The sequence below is a fragment of the Ictidomys tridecemlineatus genome, chromosome X (assembly GCF_052094955.1).
Source record: "Ictidomys tridecemlineatus isolate mIctTri1 chromosome X, mIctTri1.hap1, whole genome shotgun sequence".
NCBI lineage: Eukaryota > Metazoa > Chordata > Mammalia > Rodentia > Sciuridae > Ictidomys > Ictidomys tridecemlineatus.
Window position 1 is genome coordinate 120,588,146 of NC_135493.1, and position 18,324 is coordinate 120,606,469.

Below are 18,324 nucleotides of genomic sequence, written 5' to 3' on the forward strand. Positions count from 1 at the left end.
TGCCATTATCTTCTGTATTATAGTGCACCTGAACCTCTTTTAATGAATTATATATTTGGGTGCATGTCTGCATATGTCTTATCTCCCTCCCCCACCCCTGTACTGGGAAAGGAACCCAGGAATGCTCTACCACTGAGCCACATTCCCAGGCCTTTTGTTTTTTGAGACAGGGTCTCCCTACGTTGTTTAAAGTTGTTTAGGGCTTCACTAAATTGCTGAGACTGGCCTCAAGTTGCTATCCTCCTGCCTCAGCCCCCTGAGTACCTGGGATTATAGGCATGTGCCACCTCACCTTGCCCCAACCCTTTTTAAAGTTATTTTTTATTTTGAGACAGGGTCTATTTAAGTTACCCAGGCTGGCTTCTAACTTGTGACCTTCTTACTTCAGCCTCTCAAGTCACTGGGATTACTGCTGTGACTCACTACCACACCTGGTGTCTTAATCTCCTTTCTTAGATAATATGCTCTTCTGGTCATACTATAGACATCACTGTCCTCCCTAGAAAGTCCAGCATCTTAGTACTCAAAAACGACATATTAGCTGAGTGCCTGTAATTCCAGCTGCTTGGGAGGCTGAGGCAGAAGGATCATGAGTTCAAAGCCAGCCTCAGCAAAAGTGAGGCACCAGCAACTCATTGAGACCCTATACAATATAGGGCTGGGGATATGGCTCAGTCGAGTGCCCCTGAATCAATCTCCAGTACCAAAGTACCAAAACAAAACAAACAAATAAAAAAAAAAAAACATACTGGTCTGGGGATATAGCTCAGTTGGTAGAGTGCTTGTCTCACATGCACAAGACCCTGGGTTCAATCCCAAGCACCACAAAACCAAAACAAACAAACAAAACCTGGCATACTAAAGAAGTATATGTAGAACACAGGCCACATCATTTATAGAATTCAATGCAAAATCAAAAGGTAGGGCCCCTTTTAAAAAAATTAATAAGAACTTCAAGATAGTAACAGCAGAACATTAAATCAAGTTCAGGGCCCTTCATGGGGCTCTGTGCGATTTCACAGGTGGCACACCCATAAGTTGACTTAGCATGTGAATAAATGAATAAATGAATCCATGGGGCATTCGCTTAACCAATCAAAGCCATGGCTGTCATGTCTGGTTTGGATTTTAAAATAATAACAAAGGGAGAAGAAAAAAATCATTATAGCCAGGAGCCAACTTTTGTGATTCCTTGAGGCAATTATATTTTCTTCTCTTACTTGTTAATTTTATTTAAATAGGTGTTTCCTTAATATCTTATAGCTTTTTAGTAGAGGTCCAAGCGGGGTGTAATGCATATCTGCAGTCTCCTTTTACTGGCCCTTAGTTATTTATTAGTCATTTTAAGTTATAGGTTATTTAAATATTTCAGTTATGGATCCAGAACTGAGATGAAGAAACTACACTTTTAACAAAATAGCACATTTCTCCTGAGCTTTTAAAATCAATTTTAGCCTTATTTATATTTCTAAGAAGGCTGGGAATATCAATGTGATGTGTATTTTTTGTGACCATCATAAAGGAGTATCACATGGGGGCTCAACTTCGTTGCATCCTTCATTCTTGAGTGAGGTTTGTTTATGCAAGTCTGAGAGGGGAGCCCTGCAAAAGGAAAATGAGAGAGAGAGAGAGAGAGCACATTCTGCCCTGGAAAAATTCAGCCACTGGAAATATGGTCTTGTCCAGATAGTGAGAAAATAATTGTCTCCAGGTTTGATGAAGGGTTTATAGCGCTAACATTTTAGGATGAAATACAGCTGGCTTCATATTCCACTGTCAACTCAAAATCAAGCTAATTTTATGTGGTTTGGGGTTTTGCAATTACGTTTTTTGCAGAGTTCTTGTCAGGACTTTCTGTTCCAGAAACATCCCTGAGTCCCCCCCACCCACCCACCACAACACCTCTAAGTTACTTCAGCCCCCTTTGAAAATTTACTGGATAGCAATACTGATTCTTGCCAGCAGAGGGCACTATTATACTTCCATCTGTTCTGGTCATTCCCATTACTTCAGCAAACCCTTCAAAGAGGTAGTTTAGATCCTCAACCTGGATTCACAATCCCTCTAATAAAAGAAATAATAACAATCAATCTAGCAAGAGAAAGACAGTTGCAGTTCCCAAAGACAGCGGCTTATGCAGTTCTCATGGGAGTTCCTCTGTCAGTGGTTGCTATGAAGGATTCTGTCCGGAAAACCGAATTTTAAGAAGTGATTTGGGCTAGGCTTCTGAATGCCTTGCCTCCCTTTGTTCTCGTCCATTTTCTGGGATAGTTCTCCATTCCATCTCAGAAACTACTCTTCTGCTGAAATATACATAAGCTAGTATAGTAAACTAAATGACAAATTTTCTCTTAAAATCTGATATATTTGTTAACTTGGCAATCAAAATGATATTTCATAGCTGGTTGGGCAAGGGGAGAATAGTCGACAAATTCCTGTTTGTCTTATCTCTCTGGAATGGTCATTTGTGTCCTTGAGGACTATTTAAAGATTTATCTTTTCTAGTTGATTAATAATAAATAAGTAGCCAGCATTGCTAAATATCCTTAGAGGCAATTTTGAGATTCCAAATTCATTAATTTGCTATGTATTTGTAATAGCAACATGCATACCAGTGAGATAAGGCAGTAGGGTGGATCCTCTTATATGGCAAAAGAAAATGTTAGAACTAGGAGATTTAGAGAAATTTATGTCTCCTGTCTCCCAACCTCTAAACAGGCGGCAGCATCTCATGTGACCTTTACGCAGTCATATGCTTGCTTTTAAAATTATGCTCGACATAAGATAACATTGGAAGATTTTTTCTAACCATACATTTATTCAGAAGCATAAGGAGATGGCCACAGAACTAAGTGGGTGGCAGTTTGGAAATATTTCTAACAGATATCCCAGAATAGTAAGCCTGTGCCCTGCAGATGGTAGTATTATTGAGTGCAAAACTATTGATTCAGCTTTAATCATCAGAAAGGTATGTTTTAAGATTTAATTCCCTTTGCCCAAGAAAACAATTCTTAGTTTTTGCTAGTATCATTGGTTAAGGAAGTTTTTGTCCCCACAGTCCTTACATTCTGGTTGTGCTTTGGGTGAGAGGAAATTGGATTCTGTGTTTTGGCCACAGAATAACCACAAAAATTACATGTTGATTGATGAATGTTGTTGAAACATTTGCAAAGAATGCTCTATCTTTAGATCTGATAACCCAGAAACACACACAACTACACTTTATATAAACTTATCTCTGAGCTTAAAGCATACAAACCTTTTACATCTGTTATTACTCAGCTCTGTGGATACGGTATTGAATTAATTGCTCTTTAATTCACACTGGAGAAAGCTGTTCTGAATATAGAGAAAGAGCTATTCACATGCACACATATATATGGAAAATACCTTATTTAACACCCAACTTCATTTTTAAGAAAAGACCAAAATTCTAATGCATGCCAATTAATTTATTTCTTGAAAGATGGCAATATATACAGTACACAAAAGAGAATGTCATCTCTTGATTGGAAAGAATTTATAACAACAAACACTTTTTTGGTATTGTCATATGTTAATGGTAAAATTTTAAAAAAACAAAGCTCAGCATTTTACATGTTGTCCCTAATTGCTTAGGTAGTTATTTTTATTTTTTCCCCTTTCGTCTGATGCTATTGTTCCCTTATGTTAACATTTTGGCAGGCTCCTTGGATGTAAAATATTTTCAAGCCCGACCAGACATTGCTTCATTTTCATTCTCTTTTCATTATGTTTGGCATCTTATATGTGACTTACGTTTATCCATGCTATCATAAGATGAGCTATAGTTAAAATGCAACTCAGCTAATATAATTGAAATGCAAACTCTGTTAGAATGTTCCAGATTCAATTAACAAAAATAGATGTCCCACAAATTTTAAAGAGGCAGTTCTGCTTCTACACAAGATCAGCAACTGTCAAAGGCAAATCTTTAGTACATCTTTAAGATGAAGAACTCTTTTTTTTAAATAATATTTTTTAAGTTTTGATGAACCTTTATTTTATTCATTTATTTATATGTGGTGCTGAAAATCGAACCCAGTGCCTCACACATGCTAGGCAAGCACTCTACCACTGAGCCACAACCCCAGCCCTAAGATGAAGAATTCTTACCAGACTTGGTGGTACATGCCTGTAAACCCAGAGGTTTGGGAGTCTGAGGCAGGAGGATCATAAGTTCAAAGCCAGCCTCATCAACTTAGCAAGGTCTTAAGCAACTCAGCGAGAGCCTAATTCTAAATAAAATGTAGAAAATGGGCTAGGGATGTTGCTCAGTGGTTAAGCATTCCTGGATTCAATCCCCAGTACCAATAAATAAATACATAAATAAATAGAAAAAAAGAGAAGAGGAATTCTTGAATTGAGTGTGGTAATGCAGGATGGTTATCCTAGCTACTCAGGAGGCTGAGTCAGGAGAATCATAAGTTTCAGACCAACCTGGGCAATTTAGCAAGACACTGCCTGAAAATAAAAATGGCTGGGGGTGAAGCTCAGTGTTAGAATGGTTGCCTAGTATGTGTGGCCCTAGGTTCAATTCCCAGCTCTGAAAAAAAAAGAATAATTCTTGATTTTTGGCATAAAGGCACTGTGAGATCTATAGGACTCCAGGTTCAACATCCACATGACTTAGGGCTCCTTTTGGATTTGAGGGTCTTCAATCCATATGCTGTCCCATTAAACCTTAAGCAGGGCTTGGATCCCAGGGAACTATCACAAAAGTAGTCTTTCTTCCCACTCTTCAATTGTATTTTTATTTTCTTTTAAAAATACTCTTTCGAAATGCAGTGGAAAGGCATCTTGCTATAGAGTCTATAAAAGGGAATTCTGCCAGAGCATAAAATTCCAAGTGTTCTAAATACAGCACTGCCCCTGGGAAGAATGGATGATTAAACCAGGGCTGTACTGTAATGGTAACTAGAAAGATGACCTTTTCTTTCCACCGTATTCCCAGTCCCATTGTCATAGGCACACTAAGACTGACTTGCATGATGACATGTTTTCAAAGTTTGAGAATGAGATCAATTCATAAGTGATAGGAATTAGCTTCTGCCTTCTTTATATTAAAAAATATGAACCTGCTGGAGATATTGAATCAAGGGGGGTTCCCCATCTCCCCCTAGCCTGACACTTAATAAATGGCAACATACAGGTTCTGGAGATCTTTGGATGGCTTCATCTAGTGAAGTCTACACAACCAAGAGATCATGGGTAATACTGGAAAGAAGATGCTAAGTAAAAATCCCTAAGCCATATTATATTTTTAACTTTGTGAATGTGTGTGGTGCTGGGGATTGAATCCAGAAGCCCTATACCACTAAGTCAAATCCCCAGCCATTTTTGCCACTTTGCGGGGACAGGACCTTGCTAAATTAGGAGGCTTAAGTTGCAATTCTGAATTACAGGCCTGTGCCACCGGTACTGATTTGTTCTTGAATAATGCAAACTTAGATCTTCCTTAAGAATTCTCCTTATCTGTTCTTCTGGGTCCCCTCTTTATCTCTCCACCACTTTATAAGTTAGAGCAGTGTGTGTGAACTCAGGCATGCTGTCATCATCATCTGATGTTGATCACAGCAAGACCACTCACCTGTTTCCTGATGCCATAGGTATGAGGTCCCAGAAATCCATGTCTAATGAGTACCCAGATGATGATAATAAGAAGATGACTTTGAGAACCACTGAACTACAGTCTCAACATATAGCAGTCTTATGATTTGTTTTGACACTACTGGGTATTGAACCCTGAACCTGAGGCATGCCAAGCAAGAGCTCTACCACCAAGCCACACCCCCAGCCAATCTCATGTACTCCTTGTGAAGGGTTTCAGCTAATGTTTACTTACACATTTTCAGTGGAGATTTCAGATTCCTTATCCACTTACCTAATAATAAGTTTACAAAAGAGAAGAGCCAAATGACTTTTTTTTGAGAACCCACAAATATATCTTATGGTCTGTTGAAGAGAAAAGGAACATGTCTCATAGATCTCTCTCTCTCTCTCTCTCTCTCTCTCTCTCTCTCTGTACTAAGGATTGAACTTAGGGGCACTTAACCACTGAGCCACATCCCCAGCCCCCCCCTTTTTTTAAATTTTGAGACAGGGTTTTATTATGTTGTTTAAGGCCTTACTAAGTTGCTTAGGGCCTCGCTAAGTTGCTGAAGCTGGCTGTGAACTTGTGATCCTCCTGCTTCAGCCTCCTGAGTCACTGAGATTATAGGCATGTGCCACTGTGTCTGGCTCACTGATCCTCTTCATAGTTTCTTTACTCAACTACTATCCTTAAGAATAACACAGCCACATATATGGAAGCCAGACCAAAATAAGGGTAAAAAAGAAAGGGGGGTGGAAATTTCATTAAAACAGAAGAAAGATCAGTGGATCAGAATGGGAATTTAGGGGGAGGGAGAAGAGACTAAGAAAGGGAAAAACAGTAGAATGAATCTGAGCAGAATTCCCTGGGTGCAAATATGAATATGCCACAGTGAATCTCACTTTTATGTATATCCACAATGCACACGTTTTAAAAAAAAAATCTATAAACAAATAGAAGAAAGATCAGTTAAAGAAAGGAACAGAAAGACGGGAGAAGAGAGGAAAAGGGGAATGTTATGGTTTGGATGTGGTATCCCCCAAAAGCTCACTTGTAAGACAATGCAAGAAGGTTCAGAGAAGTGAATGGTTGTGAAAGCCTTAACCTAATCAGTAAATCAGTCACCTGATTGGATTGAGTGGTAACTAAAGGCAGATGGGGTATGGCAGGAGGAGGTGGGGAATTGGGGGCGTGGCTTTCAGATACCTATTTGTATCTGGCAAGTGGAGTCTCTCCCTCTCCCTCTCCCTCTCCCTCTCCCTCTCCCTCTCCCTCTCCCTCTCCCTCTCCCTCTCCCTCTCCCTCTCCCTCTCCCTCTCCCTCTCCCTCTCCCTCTCCCTCTCCCTCTCCCTCTCCCTCTCCCTCTCCCTCTCCCTCTCCCTCTCCCTCTCCCTCTCCCTCTCCCTCTCCCTCTCCCTCTCCCTCTCCCTCTCCCTCTCCCTCTCCCTCTCCCTCTCCCTCTCCCTCTCCCTCTCCCTGCCTTCTGATCATTATGTGAGCTGCTTCCCTCCACCAAACTCTTACATCATGATGTTCTGCCTCACCTTGAGCCCCAAGGAATGGAGTTTGCTGTCTATGGATTGAGACCTTTGAAACCATGAGACCCCATATAAAGTTTTCCTCTAAACTTATTCTGGTCAGATTGTTTTGTTTTTTGGTACCAGGGATTGAATTTAGGTGCACTCGACCACTGAGCCTCATCCCCAGCCCAATTTTCTATTTTATTTAAAGACAGAGTCTCACTGAGTTGCATAGCACCTTGCTTTTTGCTGAGGCTGGCTTTGAACTCATGATCCTCCTGCCTCAGCCTCCTGAGCCACTGGGATTACAGGTGTGCACCACTGCGTCTGGCTGGTCAGATCTTTTAGTCACAGCAGTGAAAGAGCTACTGAAAACAGGGAAGTAAGGGGGACTGAAATGGAGCAAATTATATTCCATGCTCATATAATTATATCAAAATAAACCCCAATATTATGTATAACTATAACGAACTAATAAAAAAAAAAAAAAGAACTCAGCCAACTAGGCAGAAAGGCACGTGCCTATAATCCCAGTGACGTGGGAGGCTGAGGCAGGAGGATCACAGGTTCCAGGCCAGCCTCAGTAACTTAGTGAGGCCCTAAGCAACTTAAAAATTTACTCAAAATTTGTCTCAAAAAATATTTTTAAAAGGACTGGGGATGCAGCTCATTGGTTAAGCATTCCTGGGTTCAATCCCCAACACACACACACACACACACACACACACACACACACACACACACAAATCCTCATGTTATCACACATGATAATGCTCGAAATAATTATTCACACTTTGAATCCAACACACTGGACGTGAAGTACATTGAATCTTGGCATTTTTTTTTTAGTTGTAAATGGACACAATACCTTTATTTATTTTTATATGGTGCTGAGGATTGAATCCAGCGCTTGGCACGTGCTAGGCGAGCATTCTACCACTGAGCAACAGTCCCAGCCCCACTCTTGGCATTATTAACATTTAGGTCTGGCAGTTCTTTAGCAAGGAAAACTGTCCAGTGAATTGTGTGCCAGCATCACTAGCATCTACCTGCTAGATGCCAGTAGTATCCCCCTATACACCCAAGTTGTAATATTCACAAATGTTCCAGACATTGCCAAATATCACCTGCAGGACAAAATCATTCTCTATTGAGAACTAATATACTAAATCACTCACAAGTTCACTAAAATGTAGAAAAGAATTACAAGGTACATTTATATATAAGCACATGCCACCCTAACTTACCCAAGCTTCATGTTTAGCATTCAGCCAGTGCAAATATTCATACCCTGCCTATGCCCTTGGTCCTTGGGCTCATCAATTGGATGATGTTGACATTTGCTTCTTCTTTTTTTGGTACCAGGGATTGAATTCAAGGTCACTTGGCTACTGAGCCACATCCCCAGCTCTATTTTGTAGTTTATTGGAGAAAGGGTCTCACTGAGTTGCTCAGTGCCTCAGTACTGCTGAGTCTAGCTTTGAACTTGTGATCCTCCTATCTCAGCCTCCCAAGCCGCTGGGATGACAGATGTGTACCACCATGCCCAGCATTTGCTTCTTCTGTAAGAGAGGAAATTCATGAAAAGAGAAATAAAACACAGTTCAATTATGGCATAATTTTACCTTGGGCTACCTGAAAGAGGTATGACCAGAATCCCTAAATTCCTAATATACCTATTGTATATGGAGTACATGGAGTAAATATGATTATACATGGAGTCAATGTGATTAATTATCTTTCATGCCAAGTATAACTCAATGTGTTTTATTAACTAATAATTATTAGAGTGGTTTATTTGGCTTTAGTGGTCACTGTACAAGTTCAGATATTACAGGAATTTGAAAACTATTCATTAACTGTTAGAAATTTGTCAGAGTATTCTGTACCTACGATGAACTCTGAAGTTTCTCTCACTAACTGAAAAGGCATGTGGGAGCTACTTACTTAATACAAAAAACTCTCATTGACTATTGCTTCTCCTGTCAAGAAGACCAATGCTTGTCCTGGCTTCTTACAACATCATGAAAATAGCTCATTAATACAATACAGAGTCTTTTTATTTAAAGCACTCTACCACTGAGCTATGTGCATCTCCAGCCAATATGGAATCTTATAAGGGAGGAAGGGTGCTGAAAGTTTCCACTGAATTCTTGTCTCTCCACTGCTTTGGACCAGGGGCTATGTGGGTGGAGGTGGCAACACAGTACCATCATTTGGGAAGAGAGAAGAGGAGGAGCTACCTAATAAATTCAGGGTTCAGCTCCCTCTGTCTTCCACAGTAAGGGTGACATCCACAGAGCAAAATCAAGGAGCATATTCTGAGGCAAGAATTTGTGTTATTTCCAGATGTGAAAAGCATCTGGGAAGGAGATACTGGAAGTTAGCATGTCGGAATTTTCCATGATATTTACATGGATTATGTAAGAGGGCAAAAGAAGAGAACATGTGAAATAATTACTCTCCCATACATGCTGGCTAATGTGATCAGAGATTGTGGTTCCAGTGCCTGAATGTGTCAGGGAAAGGAGGGAGTGAGGGACACAAGGAAGAAGGAAACAAGGAAATTAAGAAATCAATCCTGGGGCTGGGGATGTGGCTCAAGTGGTAGCGTGCTCGCCTGGCATGCATGCAGCCTGGGTTCGATCCTCAGCACCACATACCAACAAAGATGTTGTGTCTGCCGAGAACTAAAAAATAAATATTAAAAATTCTCTCTCTCTCTCTCCCTCATCTCTCATTCTCTCTTAAAAAAAAAAGAAAGAAATCAATCCTTTTCTTTTGCAAAGTAAAGAATGGTTTAAATAGAATAGACTAAAAACTCCCATATGTTTGATGGGATCGCCAACAGATTCAAGGTTTTTTGGTTATTTATTTATTTGTACTGGGGACTGAACCAGGGGTGCTCTACCATTGCTATGTTCCTGGATCTTTTTAAAAATTTCTTTGTTTATTTATTTATTGGTGCTGAGAATTGAACTCAGGGGCAATTAGCCATTGAGCCACATCCCTAGCCCTTTTAATTTTTCTTGTTTGTTTTGAGGCAGAATCTTGCTAAATTGCTTAGGGTCTTGCTAAATTGTTAAGGCTGGCTTTGAACTTGTAATCATCCTGCCTCAGACCCCTGAGTGTGCTCCACCACACTCAGCTAGATATAAGTTTCAAGGAAAATAATTTTACCATCTGCAATAAAATTTATAACCTATAATTAATCCTATTTCTAGGAATTTATCCTAAGGAAATAGTTGGACAACTCTGTTAATAAAAGAGTATTGAAAACCAGGAATACACCTATAATCCCAGTGGTTTGGGAGGCTGAAGCAGGAGGATTGCTAGTTCAAAGCCAGTCTCAGCAATCAGCTAGGTGCTGAGCAATTCAGTGAGACCCATCTCTAAATAAAATACAAAATAGGGCTGGGGATGTGGCTCAGTGGTGCAGTGCCCCTGAGTTCAATCCCCAGTACCCCCAAAATAAATTTTAAAAAAGAAATAAATAAAAGAGTATTGATATTGATAACAGCTATCTATCTACATTAGAGCCAAGAGTATAAATCACCTGAAGAACCAATGAAAATTGGCTAAAATACTGTCTGATACATCTACACTATTAAATATTATGCAGTAGTTAAAAATGATAAAAATGGAAGGTAATAGAGTTGTAGATATAAAGAGAACTACCTCACATAAAATATGTGTGTTATATTTACATGGGGAAAACTCTGTAATTTTACACCAGTGGTTTTTGATGGGTAGGCTATCTCAAAGGTGGTTTTGAGTTATTTCATTGGATTTCCCTGGTTTGTTTAAATAGTTCAATCACAAGCATGAATGATTTTAATTTTTTCATATTTATTTTTAGTTGTAGTTGGATATAATACCTTTATTTAATTTATTTATTTATTTTTATGTGGTTTTGAGGATCAAACCCAGGGCCTGGCACCTACTAGGTGAATGCTCTACCACTGAGCCACAACCCCAGTCCTAATGATTTTAATTTTAAAAGGAGAAAATATATTTAAAAAATAACCCACTGGCTGGGAATGGTGGCACATGCCTGTGATCCTGGCTACCGAGGAGGCTGAGGCAGAAGGATCATAATTTCAATGTCAGCTTCAGCAACTTATCAAGACCTTGTCTCAAAAAGGAAAAAGGACTTAGGATGTGGTTCAGTGGTAGAGTGCCCCGGGTTCAATCCCCAGAACCAATCATCATCATCATCCAATGTGTCCACATCATTACTTAATCTGATCATGAACTGGTTAATATGGTAATAGCCTTTTCTCAATGGTTATTCTAAAGGACACATGCATTTGTTAAGTGTCATTTCATTATACACAGATTTTTCTTGCAAGGATATAATTGTTGCCCAATAACTAAATGTACTTACTAACTACATACATCATGTAACTTGATCACATGATTATGTAATTTATATAGTTTATTAATATAATACAGTATAATCATCACTCTAGAAAGAAGAAAAAGCATTGGCTGCTTCTTATTTTAATGTAACTTCTGGGGAAAATAAAGCCACTGGAGACATAAAATAGGCCATACATTTCTATAAAGAGAAAGACAATGCATCCTTGCATTCTTCCAAACTACAAAGCAGAAAATACTGGCTGCAGTAGCTACCTAAACCCATTACTGGCATAGGGCTTAGGCTGCTTCCTGACCTACCCATCAATGAACCAACCTCAATCTGAATTTCCTGCCTTAGAAATTCTTTCACTGCCAGCAACACATTCCCACACCTGTAATAACAATTGACCACGAATGTTGGACCGCCAGGTAGCTTCTTTCCCCAAGGACTCCAGACACATAATCTTCCCCAATGGTTAGACCCATAAATTCGAGGCAGTATAATTGAGCTGTCTCATTTAGGAGTGAGTAATCCCTTAAAAAGGAAGAAGAAGAATCTGCTGTCTTCCTCTCTCCCCACATCCTACACACACTCCCTCCTCCAGCCTTCTCCAGACTTTCTGACTTTTTCACTTCCTTTCCTGAAGTTTGTCTTCTGAATCAAAATCATCATCACAATTAAAGCTAGGTATACTAAGTTAGAACAAAATAAGAAAGTTTTAACTGGCTCTTATAACCTGTCACAAGAGAATTACAGCTTCCAAAATGTCATGCCATCCAAAAATGTACAGGGTTCAGAAAAAAGGACCCAGTGATAGTTAATAAATAGCATGTGAATTCTGTACTGTATAAGTGAACCCACTTGTATAAATGTGGACTTGAGTTTAAATTTCAGTGGGTGACAACTATGATGGTGGTCAGAATTTGCTAACTGCCTCTGGCTGCCTTCACTCAAATAATTTTCATCTACTTCTAGAAACTTGTCAAGTCACCAAATTTTTTTTTTCTTAGACAAATGAGCCAGAAAGGGCAAAACTCACCTAAACTGCCTGAAGCCTGTGGTTCTGTCTCCCAGATAAAAGCCCTAGAACTCTACAATATCAACCACACAGGTCATTGCACACATGATACTTCTAACTATGGAAAGGGAAAGATACCCATCAGCTAAAGACGCCTTTTTTCTTTAGCAAAAACAGTGACTGATCTGCCTTTTTTTATTATTGCTGTTGTTACAGGTTGATACAATCAATCTCTTAGTTGTTGGATAATGTTCATTTTCATATGAAAACTTCTTGAGCCCTCAAAGAGTGTTGCTGAGAAGGCTGGGGATATATATATATATATATATATATCAGTTGCTAGAGTGCTTGCCTCTCATGCACAAGGTTCAATCCCCAGTACCACACACACACACACACACACACACACACACACACACACACACAGTATTGGTAGTCAGAATGTTGGAGATTTGGAATTACCCGGGAATAATACCCCTTAAATTACCTTCATCCATTAAAGTGTTTCCACATCAGATTTTTTTTTTTTTTTTTTTGGTGGTACTGGGGATTGAACCCAGGGCCTTATGCATGTGAGGCAAGCACTCTACCAACTGAGCTGTATTCCCACCCTCCCCCATCAGATTTATTGTAGGGTATCTCGGGAGAATATGTCTTACTTTATAAAAAGATAATTCCTGGAAAGCCAAATGTTAATATTAAATGTTAAAAACTGGGGCTGGAGAAATAGCTTATTGGTAGAACACCTGCCTAGCATGTATGAGGCACTGAGTTAGATCATTAGCACCGCAGATAAATAAATAAATAAATCGTGTCCATCTACAACTAAAAATTTATTTTAAAATATGTTAAAAGCAGCCATTTTTGCTGATGAAAAAAAAATGTTCAAATTTTGGCAATTCCATACAATTCACCTTAAAGACATGAAAACAATTTTCATAAGCCAAAGTATTTTTCACTGTCTTCGGGGAATATGCACTAAATACATTTTTATATTGAATATTAGGGTAATGAGTAGATTATCTTTGTAAGTTTAGTAATGATCAATGAATGTATCACTCTGGTTCCATGTTCTATTTGATTAAAGTAAGGCTGTTTTAGTGAGTTTTGCATCACTGTGACTAAAAGACTTGACAAGAACAATGTAGAGGAGAAAAGTTTGTTTTTCCTCATGGTTTCAGAGGTCTCAAACCATAGACAGCCAACTCCTATGTGTTGTCTGGGCCCAATGTGAGGCAGAACATCATGGCAGAAAGACATGGTAGAGGAAAGCAGCTTAGGACATGGCATCAAGGGAGTAGAGAGTAAGCTCCACTCACCAGAGACAAAAATATAAACCCCAAAGACACATCCCCAGTGACTTATTTCTTCTGGCCATGTCCTACCTGCCTACAGTTACCACCCAGTTTATTCATATCAGTGGAGTAACCCACTGATTAGGTTAAGGCTCACATAACCCAATCACTTCACCTTTGAACTTTCTTGCATTGTTTCACACATGAGATTTGGGGGAACACCATTAAACTAAACCATAAGAGGGGCATATCCAAGACCTAACAAATGGAGAAAGGAAGAGCCAGTGTTGGTCTGTTCAAAGTGAGACTTGCAGGTTACCAGTTCCAAAGTGGCCTCAGAATTGCTTTGGAAGGCTCAAAATTTGGCAGGGGGTATGGCTCAGTGGTAGAGCAGTTGCCTAGTATATGCAAAGCCCAGGGTTTCATACACCCCCCATTCCTTGACCCCTCAAAAAAAACCTTTATTTGTACTTTTATCTTGTTTTACCCAGGAATTTATTTATTTTTTTATAATAGGAGACAGGATTCTAGTTAAGTGGCATAAGGAGAAACTAACCAATGAGTGGCTTAGCTCTTAGCTTGAAGAGCCTAAACTTCTCTCATTTGCCTTTTTCTTTGTGGCCTGCTCACCATCCTCTGCTCTTAACTTCCATAAAGCTTGAAAGGAATTGATTCATAATCTGAATTATGCAGAATGAATCCTGACTGCTTAAGAGCAAGAGTTATTTTGTTGCCATTCAGTTGATTCTTTTTTTGGGGGGAAGGGGGTGGTACTGGAAATTGAACCCAGGGCACTTTATTGTTTTAATTCTGAGACAGGGTCTTGGTGAGTCACTTAGGACCTTGCTAAATTGCTGAGGCTGGCCTTGAACTTGTGATCCTTCTGCTTCAGCCTCCGGAGTTGCTGGAATTACAGGCATGCACCACCACCTCAAGCTCAGTTAATTCTTTTTTACTTAACTGATTATAAAAAAGCACATGAATTATTTATAAATGTATGAACCAACAGTCCACATTTTACTCCCCCAAAATAAAATCACTTTCATGAAATATACATTTTAAGTAACTAATAAATGTTAAATTGTTGCTATATAATGTCCAGACATTCATTTCTATGATTTGAATAAATACCAGAAAAACAGAACCCAATTTATTCATCCATATCAGGAAAATGACCAGATAATTTCCACTGACCATTTTCCCATTAGCTGATTTATGATTATATCTCTTTATTCAATAGTAAGGTCTTGACGTTGAAAGATTCATTCACATAGCTCTAGCAACACGGCACATTTATTTAAACCGCACTTGACTAGTGGTATATAAATAATCTCCCTCAAACCATATTGATTTCCCAAAGGGAATATTAAATGCTAAATAACTTCACAGATTGGAAGCAGTCCTGTCTCTGCCTTCATTTTGATATAATCAAAAATGATGACATTGTAGTTTGCTTATTTTTTAATAATTCACACATTGAGAGCAAAAGAAAATATTACATGATCGCTGGGGGACATGAACTCTGGACTACAAAGCACATTCTCCTTTTTTTAACAAATGACAATGGATTGGCCATATCATGATGTCTGCCACAGATTAAGAATGTGTCTATTTATAATGGGGCTATAAATTACCATAGTGTATTATTCTCTAGATATCAGATACACACATAACACAAAGTCTTTGGGAAGAATGTTGTTTACATATCCTTCATTAGTCCTCAAAGAATCTTTCTGAAGTGTATCCTGATTTTATAAATCACAAGATGAGACTAAAGCATAGCTCTTAGGCAATGAAAATTATTTTGACCATATTGGCAAAGTATGGCTAGATGTTTACCAAACACTTCTCATTGCCTTCCAGATATGCAGCTGAGCTCCATATTTATTGGTAATCAGGTGACCATGAGTTTTGGGGTTTTTTTAATATTTATTTTTTAGTTTTTTAGGTAGACACGGTATCTTTATTTTATTTTTATGCGGTGCTGAGGATCGAACCCAGTGCCTCATGCAGTGGTAGGTTAGCACTCTACCACTGAGCCACAACCTCAGCCCCGACCATGAGTTTTTAATCAATCAGAATTCTGGTTATGGTCTCTCAAAACTTTATTACAATCCCCACATTCTCTGTTCCATTTTCTGTGGTAAAGGCAATAACTCCCAGTACCGGAAGGACAGCAGAAGAATAAGACTGCTGGATCCTGGCTCCCTGAGTCTCTATGTAGAGAGGAACCTCCCAGAAGACCTGAAAAAACAGGGTCATCCATGTGGAACAGTTGTGTGAGCAAGAAATAAATAAATTTTCATTGTGCGAATTTTGGATTACAACAGTTAACTATTAATACCACCAACAACCTGAAAATATTATGATAAGACTAGGAATGTTGAATTCAGCAACCCTTAACGCAGGCCTCCCCAAATTCAATGCTTTCCTCCCTACCCACTTATAGCACCACACTCAGATCCTTCTCTATCATGAGCCACTATGTCTTCATAATTTTTTTGGGGGGAGGGGGGTACAGGGGATTGAACTCAGGGGCATTTGAGCACTAAGCCACATCCCCAGCCCTGTTTTACACTTTATTTAGAGACAGGGTCTCACTGTTGCTTAGCACCTTGCTTTTGCTGAGGCTGGCTTTTGATCCTCCTGCCTCAGTTTCCTGAGCTATTGAGATCACAGGCTTGCACCAGGGTGCCCAGCTTCATAATTCTTTATTGTTTGAAAACAGTAATTTTTGGTATACCCTATTTCAGATAAATTGACTATCAAATATACATGTATAGAGAAAAATTAATTAATTTCCTTTTCAAAACTAGAAATAGTTGTACCATAAAATCTTGAGAGACATTTTTATGATTGATGTGGTAGTTACAAATCAGACTCTACATTATGACATTTGACTATTATTAATTTTTAAATTATTTTCAGAAAGAAACTGTGTTTCTTAAAAGAGCTCCAGGCTGAGTAGGGATTCACTAATTTTTAGACATGAGACTTAATATTAATTCCTAAGAGCAGAGTTTCTCATTTGGCCATTGACTTCACAGGAGCCATTTGCCAATGTCTGGAAACAGTTATGATGGTCAGAATTTCAGTAGTAGTCAGGGAGTGCTACTGACACCCAGTGAGTAGAAGCCAGAGTTGCTGCTAAATATTGTACAATGCAAAGAACAGCCCCCCACTACAAAAAAAGTGTCCAGACCCAAATGCCAATAGCATTGAATTTGAGCAACCCTGAATTAGGTTGTGAGCTCATGAAGATGAGAGCCACCTGTTTTACTCATCATTGCATTGTCAGCAATTAGTAAAGTGCCTAAAATATAGTCAGTATTTAACAGTGTTTGCTTACCAAACAAATGAACTAAGTCTCTCCTAATTAGCAAATAGGTCAGTGGGGCCATACTTAGGCAATGGGTAACATGAAATTTGGAGTTGGAACCTGAGTTCTGTAGCACAGTAGGCATACATTCTTGAGTAAGTGATTCTGCTTTCCTAGATATTAGTCTCTTCATCTGTAAGTTGGGAATAATAAAAATGCCAACTCAATGGAGCTCTTGTAAAGATTAAATGAGATAAAGCATAGGGGATGCTCAGCATAGTGCCTGAGATGCCTTTAACAATATAACGTTTATTATTACTAAGAGGAAACAATGTTTCCTGGGTTTTGTCATGTGCCAGGCACACAATTAAGGATGCACATAATCTGTTTTTCATTTTATCTTATGTTTAAATTCTTTTTAAATTTACTTTTTTTTTAGTTATACATGACAGTGAAATATATTTTGACATATTTTACATACATGGAGTATAACTTCCTAGTTTTGTGGTTGCACATAATGTGGAGTTTCACTAGTCATATATTCATATATGAACATAGGAAAGTTATGTTTGATTCATTCCACTGTCTTCTTTATTCCCATCCCCCCTATCTTTCCTTCATTCTCCTTTGTCTAATCCAGTGAACTTCTGTTCCCAACCCCACTCCTGCCCTGTTTATTGTGTGTTAGCATCCAGAGAAACCATTTGGTCTTTGTTTGGGGGGGGGAGATTAGTTTATTTCACTTAGCATGATAGTCTCCAACTCCATCCATTTACCTGCAAATGCCATAATTTTATTCTTCTTTATGGCTCAGTAATATTTCATTGTGCATATGAATCACATTTTCTTTATCCATTCATCTGTCAAAAGGCACCTAGGTTGGTTCCATAGATTAGCTATTGTGAACTGAGCTGATATAAACATTGATAGATGCATGATCTTATCTAATCTTTTAAAAAATATGTGTAGTATGAGACTTTTGAAACAAAATAAGGAACTGGGCATTAGTGATGTCAAACAAGGGAGTACAGAACTCAGTGGTACAGTACTTGCCTAGCATATTTGAGTCCCTGGGTTCAATCCTCAATACCAGAAAAAAAATAAAAAGACGTCAAGTAAAAGACGTAAAAAAAAGTAAAAGAAAGAAAGAAAGAAAGAAAGAAAGAAAGAAAGAAAGAAAGAAAGAAAGAAAGAAAGA

The 18,324-nt window shown here is 38.7% G+C and overlaps 1 protein-coding gene and 1 non-coding gene across 3 annotated transcripts in view; one reads left to right on the plus strand and one right to left on the minus strand.

Annotated features, from left to right (window-relative positions):
* Window positions 1-18,324, plus strand: part of Mid1 (midline 1) — a 586,678-nt gene that overhangs the window by 330,992 nt on the left and 237,362 nt on the right. The window lies entirely within an intron of this gene.
* Trnav-cac (transfer RNA valine (anticodon CAC)) lies at window positions 13,048-13,123 on the minus strand. The gene has a single exon. It is a non-coding gene; the product is annotated as a tRNA-Val (tRNA).